This window comes from Magnolia sinica, chromosome 6 (genome assembly GCF_029962835.1).
Source record: "Magnolia sinica isolate HGM2019 chromosome 6, MsV1, whole genome shotgun sequence".
Taxonomy (NCBI): Eukaryota; Viridiplantae; Streptophyta; class Magnoliopsida; order Magnoliales; family Magnoliaceae; genus Magnolia; species Magnolia sinica.
The window spans coordinates 59,835,456-59,842,922 of NC_080578.1; the positions used below are offsets into that span (position 1 = coordinate 59,835,456).

At 39.8% G+C, this 7,467-nt stretch overlaps 1 non-coding gene across 1 annotated transcript; it reads left to right on the plus strand.

Moving 5' to 3' along the window:
- The first annotated feature begins 6,237 nt into the window (after positions 1-6,237).
- Positions 6,238-6,344, plus strand: LOC131250221 (small nucleolar RNA R71). Its single transcript, XR_009173147.1, has one exon. It is a non-coding gene; the product is annotated as a small nucleolar RNA R71 (small nucleolar RNA).
- The last annotated feature ends 1,123 nt before the right edge of the window (positions 6,345-7,467 follow it).

Below are 7,467 nucleotides of genomic sequence, written 5' to 3' on the forward strand. Positions count from 1 at the left end.
GTAAGGTGTTTGGGACTATGCATTAGTCCAGGAAATCGATAATCTGCCTTAAGGTTGTGGCTGAGATCGCTTTCGCCACAAAGGACGTGATTAGACGAACCCGAGTCGTATTAGAGTTGTCGGCAGTGGTTTGGCCACGCAGAGTGTTTACGTACTCTATGTCACTCAACTCAACGTGCGCTCGTGCTAGTCGAGTTCGTCAAGTAATCCGATTATCCGATGTATGTTCACCATGTATGGACGCTACTGCTTGAATCTAGGGTACCGAACTTACCAATGAAATCGTATTAACCTTGGTACCTTGATCCGCTAAGACTCATGAGCCGGACATGGTGGTATGGGACACCGTGGTCATGCTGTCGGCCTACGCTGGGGTGACGAGCCTCCCCGTAGTGACCAGTGAGCAACTAAACTCATGAGCCGATTATGGTGGTATAGGACACTATATTCGTGCTGTCGGCCTACATTGATTGGTGACGAGCCCTTTGTAGTGACCTCGAGCATGCCTGGATACCGCATTGAGGTGACGAGCCTTGGTGTAGTAACGAAGGTATGAAAGGCGTGCATTGATTGGTGATGAGCCCTTTGCATCGACCTTCAACCATATGATCGTATGAGATGTCTAGGATTGACGACCCTAGAATGGATCACTGCTTGGATGGTGATATGAGGAAGGTATCTTAGCTTCCCAATCCTGCTGTATGAAAAGGACTAATAACAACTTGGTAATCATATCCATGCACTGCATTTGCATGTGCTTTGTAGATGTGGCGCACTTTGAGGTGGTGTCATGCGTAACGTAAGATGAAGACGCTAAGGGTGTACGCGTGAGGGCACGCATCATTTTGCATACATCCTTGCATTAACAAGAGTACTTAGATTTATTTAATTTTCTGCTTTATCATTACTGCTTGATTGAACTGATAACATGTTAACCAGTGCCTTATTGTTCCACTGAATTGATCACTCACTCCCACGTTCTGGGGCGGTGTTAAACACCCACCAGACTGTCTTAGGTTCTGATGTTGCAGATGTAGATGCAACTTCTGAGGTAGAGCGGGAGATGGATGATGATGAGACTGCTTTCTCCTATATGCAGTTTTCCGACGGGTTCTAGCGAACTTGTTCTGATGCGCGGGACTCTGGGATTATTTTTGGGATTTAAATGATGTAACTTGATACTTGTAATTTTGTTAAGTAATACTTTCATACGACCTGGTTGGTGAATGTACTTCAGGGATTTATACTTGTACACATATATTTCTATATGTCTTCCACTTACTTTATTCACTTATCCCTGAATTATATCTGTGTTTTGTCTTAATTTATTCTATGTTTTATGCACTAATACAGTCAACATACATCCATCATTAAATATGTTGCATAAGTGATGTTTTGGAACTTGAGAGCTGAGTTATGCTCGACCCCCGAATTTTAGGGCGTTATAGATGGTGGGCCATAAGCGCCCGGAAGTCCGCTTTTCGCGGACGTGCGTAAGCCTTCGCACGTCCAGCGCTGTGATGCTCAGTGGACCCCACATAAGCTTTTTCAGGGAAATCCAAGCCGTCCACTGGATGCACAATAAATTTTCGGTCAGATATGGATGGTTTTAAACATCCATTGACGCACCCATAGAAGGAATTACAATAAAATCAATTTTGAACGTCACCGGACAGTCCACTTGTGGCCTCTGTATCTCACACGTGTGCACATATGGGCACAAACTGTAAACATGGTTTTATAGCTCTTGAACCCTTCTACATGATGAACGGCTTGGATCAGTCGTACGTGCCATGGGTGGGGCCCACAGCGGTCCATAAAAACGGACTTTCCGTCCATTACACGGTGCCAGAAACGGCAACTTCCGTTTTTGAAGAAGGAAGTCGGGTCAGCGCTGCTGACCGACTTAGTTCGTTCAGTGCACGGGCAGTGCACATGTCATACAAGGTGGGGTCCACTATGATTCTGTCGAGAAATCCAATCCGTCCATCCTATTTCTCATCTTATTTAAACCGTCTAGGTCAATTTTGAAGTGTATCTAGATTGTAAGCGAGCCTAAAATTGGAGATTAATGGGTTGATCTGTCCGTTGGCCCACTTCTCGAGATATTCAATGGTTGAAATTTAATATGTACGGTTTATTTATGGTCTCCAGGCCATGTATGAAGTTTCGAGTCAATTGGATGGCGGAAACCATGTGATCTTGCATTCTGGACCATTTTCGGGCCTTTTTAACGTGAACGGCTTGATTTCCTCGGATCCCTGGCATGTAAATTCTTCAGTCTTAGTTCTCTGGTGTGCGTCCCTTGCTCTGGTGACTTCGGAGTGTCAAATCCATGCTTATAGTAGTCTTTTTCCATCAACGCTCCTGATTTCATTCTGCAACAAAAATATAATTAAAATACTCCGTTAAGCATTATCATATACGTAAAATCAAGTAATAATTGGGGTCTGATATGTAATATTCGACCCTCATCACAACCCCCAACCAGCATTTTGCTAGTCCCGAGCAAAACATGCGAAAAATAAGTTCAGAAATACTTGACAATTCCTGTGAACCCGAGTGACTTGTGAACAGATCGTCGAGGCACGAGAATTCTAAGATTCATGAATGGTGCATAGAATTTTTCTTTCTAGAATCAAGCTCACGGTAAACTTCATAATCAATTTCAAAATATTAATCCATTAATTAGAATATTCTAAACATTGAGTTCCATGAGTGTATAGTGTAATCTCGGCTTATTATCATTAAGAGATCTAATTGTCAATTTCATGATATCATTAGTAATTAACAACGGAATGCATGACAACTGAAACCAACACTTGCCTGATAGGTTAACTTTTCATTCTACTAGCCTTTGCTTTTCTTTATGAATAGTAACGCCAAGGAGGGGAATCAAGTCCTCACCTATAGGGAGCAAACCTATGGCGAAAACTTGTCGCCTAACTTTTTCAAATGACAACCATAGGGAATCGAATCTACACCTATAGGGAGCAAACCTATGGTGAAGATTATATGACTTACGCTTTCTCTCAATTCTTAGTTATAGACCGAAGCTAAAAATTTCAGGCTGGTTCCTTTCATGCTTAGTGATTACCAAGTCAATCATTCAATGTTGAAACGGAACCTTAATATGCAACCGAGATGTGATATGTGAGATCATGACTCAATCAATCTTTAAAAGTTCTAATCATGGGTTAACAATTTAAACTTAACTGTGAAATGTAACGGATGGCTGAATCCAAGAGTTATAAATTATCGACATTCTGTACCTTGCAATGTTAAAATCACCCTTATCCTTCACAATTACTTCAAATGCACAAAAAATTCCAGAAAATTTTAAAAATTTTCATAATTTGTGCTCAAGACCAAGAAAATACTAATGAGGTAACCTAATCGCCCACCCGCAACCTAAAATCTACATTGTCCTCAATGTAAAAGAAATAAACATGCAATGCACATGGGACAACGAAAATTAAAGAGGAGTGATGGAAAGATATCAGTGTAAGAGCGGGTCAGCACAAGAGAGAAATCAACAAAAACAAAATAACAAAAATAACATCACAAAAAGAAGATCCTACCTATACCACTTTCGCAGGTGTTCTCGATTGCATTTAGCATATGCAACAAGCCTTTAAACCCCTAGGTTGCCCCTAATAGACGAGTTGTAGTCTCGTGAGGGTTTGCAGTAATGTTACCCACAAACATTGAACTAACTAACTAGGAAAATGAAATAAAATGAAAAGATGGGTTGCCTCCCAGGAGCGCTAAGTTTAACGTCTTCAGCCAGACAAGAATGGACCATGAACTAATCAATCTTGATAACTTGGGTCCGCCAAATAAATTTCCTCAACATCTTGATTAACCAATCCCAGACTTTTTGGGAACAACTTGAACCGTGCTATTTGAAATGGGGTAGACATCCAACAATTTAAGCACCTCCGCTCGAATGACTTCTTTCATGTCTAACAACCTAAGCACCTCCGTTCGAACATCCTTTTTTTTGTTAGGGTTAAGCCCCCTTTGCATTTCACGCGATGTTTTTGCATATTCTTCAAGATCAGTACAATGCATACACAAAGTGGGGCTTACTCCCTTCATGTCCTCTATCGTCCACCCAATAGCTGCCTTATATTCTCTAAGCACTTTAAGTAACTTGTTCTTCTGTTCCTTCTCAAGGTTAGACATTCTAATGATAGGTAGGGTCTCAGACGGACCTAAAAATGCATACTTGAGGTTTTCAGGCAATTGTTTCAGGTCAAGTTCAGGTGGTTTCTCAATAGATGGGACCGGTTTAAACTCAGAGGGTGGAAGAGGTTCCACTTTCGCTTTCCATTTGACAGTCTCCATTATAGGAGTAGAATCGAGCAATGCATTGACTTCTTGGATGGAATTCTCTATGTCAAAATCCATGCCAAAATGTGCTAAGCAAGTCTCAAGTGCGTCTTCGGAAGATTGAAGGAAAGATTCATGCACTAGACTCTCAATCATGTCCACTTCACATATATCCTCTGAGTCTGCTGGTTGTTGTGCAGCATTGAAAACGTTGAGCTTGATCTTCATGTTACCAAAGGACAACTTCATAACTCCATTCCTACAATTTATGATAGCATTGGATGTGGCCAAGAATGGACGTCCTAAGATAACCGAGATTTGACTTGTAGGATTCTGGACAGGTTGAGTATCTAGAACGATGAAATCCACTGGAAAATAAAACTTGTCAACCTGGATTAGCACATCTTCAATAATACCACGGGGCACCTTGATAGATCTATCAGCTAGTTGTAATGTTATTTTAGTTGGTTTCAGCTCACCAAGTCCTAGCTGCTCATAGATCGAATATGGTAACAAATTAACACTTTCCCCTAAATCAAGCAACGCTTTCTGAACCTTATGCTCTCCTATGACACAAGAAATGGTAGGAGCTCCTGGATCCCTAAATTTAGGAGGAGTGTTGTTTTGAATCATGGAGCTGAGTTGCTCTGCAAGGAAGGCCTTCTTATGAACATTTATCTTACGCTTTTGAGTGCATAAATCTTTAAGAAACTTAGCATAAGCAGGGACTTGCTTGATAGCATCAAGCAACGGAATGTTGATTTGGACTTGCTTCAACATGTCCAATATCTCATTAAAGTTGTTTCCTTTCTTAACCGGTGCCAGACGTTGAGGAAAAGGTGCTTTAGGCACATAAGATGGCACATGAGTGGTTCCTGGAGAGTCAAAGTGTTGTTGGACTTTGGATGCACTAGTATGTCTCTCTATTTCATTTTGATCTTCCGCATTGGACTTTGATTCTTCCCTAGGCATATCTACTTTGTTCTCGATCTGTTTACCGGACCTAAGGGTAATGATTGATTTGGCTTGCTCATGATATTGTTCTTGGTTTGAATTAGAGCCAATCTCATACTGTCCTTTTGGATTTACCACAGGTTAACTAGGGAACTTGCCCTTCTCTCTCTCACTCAATGTGGCAGCAAGTTGACCCAACTGTACTTCCAGCTTGGCAATGGATTGCGCATTTGCATGTAAACTCTGCTGGTTAGCTAGTAAAATATGTTGGGTGTCTTTTTGAAATTGAAGTGAACTCTGCATAAAAAGATTGAGTGTATCCTCAAGAGATGGTTTCCTAGATTGTGGAGGCACTTGTTGATACTGTGAGAACTGCTGAGGTTGTTGACTGCCAACTTGGGAGTAAGGTTGCAAGGAGGATTTCCAGATGGTCCTCCTTGTTGTGGTCCTTTTGCCCAAGAAAAATTTGGATGCCTAGCCCACCCTGGATTGTAGGTGTTTGAGTAAGGATTATTCTCAGTTCTCTAAAAGGTGTTCATAGCATGTACTTGTTCAGAGAGAAATTCTGGAAATGCTGAACTAGATGGACAAGACTGCGTCGGATGGGCGAAACTAGAACATATGGCACATGACCCGACTTGAGTTGTTTGTGGAGGTCCATTTTTTAACATTAAAGCATCCACCTTCTTTGTCAGGGTATCAATTTTGGCATAAAGATCTGGCGTGACTCCTACCTCATATATACCCCCTTTCTTCAGTGGTTGAGGGCTTCTTTCACCTCTATTTGAATAGTCTCATTGCTAGGAGTTTTCACACAAGGTTTCAAAGAAATTTCAAGCTTCGACATCACTTTTGGTCATGAATGACCCTCCACTGGTGGAGTCAACTATGCGACAGTTTTGGGGTGTCAGACCGTCATAGAAGTATTAAACCTGTTGCCACTTTTCAAAACCATGGTGTGGACATTTAAGAAGTAAATCCTTCCATCTTTCCCAACATTCATGAAAGTGCTCACCCTCTTTTTGTGTGAAATTCGTAATTTCTCTATGGAGGGCATTAGTTTTGTGAACCGGGAAGAACTTGTTTAAGAACTTCTTAGACAGTTGGTCCCATGTAGTGATAGACCCAACTCCTAGAGAATTCAACCATCCTTTCGCCTTATCCTTCAAAGAAAAAGGAAAAAGGCGCAAACGGATCGAATCGTCTGAAAAGTTTTGGAACTTAAAGGTGAAGCAAATGTCTAAGAATTCTTTCACATGATGATATGGATCCTCCTTATCTGAACCAAAAAAGGAGGGCAACAATTGTATGACCCCAGGTTTAAGTTCAAAGTGTGCTGCCGTGGTGGCAGGCAACACTATACATGAAGGCGGATTGAATTGGACAGGAGTTGAATAATCTCTAAGAGCTTTAGTTCCATTCTCTTCCGCCATTTCAAATAGGATGTTTCTGAATCTTCTACGAAAGGTTCTTTCTATTTCAGGATCAAAAGGTGTTAGTTTTATGTTCAGAGATCTACGTCCTAGCATAAACTATGTTATCAATATAAGAAAGAAAACTAAACTAAGATGCAACCTAAGATGAATAATAATAATAATAACAATAATAATAAAAGTTATGAATTCCTAAAAATAAGAGAAAGCTATGTAAACGAGAACTGGAAGGAAGAACCCGGAAAAGGCAATGATGAATGTCTGAAAATTTGAGAGCTCCTCCTTTTGAAGACAATCTTATTGAGCAGCTTCCTTCCTCAATTCCTGTAAACATAATAAAAACAAAAATAACTTAAATTTCCTAAAATGATGCTAGAGAAATCCTAAGCAATGGTTAATTTCTAAAAAAGAAAGTTTCTAATCTTAAAAATAAAAAAATCTAAGTTAGTTTCTAAAAAGGGAAAAATTTCTAAAACTAGAAAATAGAAAGTTACTTGAAAGAAGAATCAAAATCTAAAATTAGAAAATATGAAATTTCTAAAAAAGAAAGTCTAGAATTAGAAAATTTCTAAAAAATAAAACCCTAATTCTAAAAATAGAAATTAGAAAAAGTACAGAATTTAGAAAGAAATTACCAAATTAGTAGTTTATGTCAGGACCCTACAAAACAGGAAATAGGTTAGTTTCTAAAAAAAATTTAACCTAAAGTTAGTAAAAAACCCTAAGACTATGAATTATGATAAGA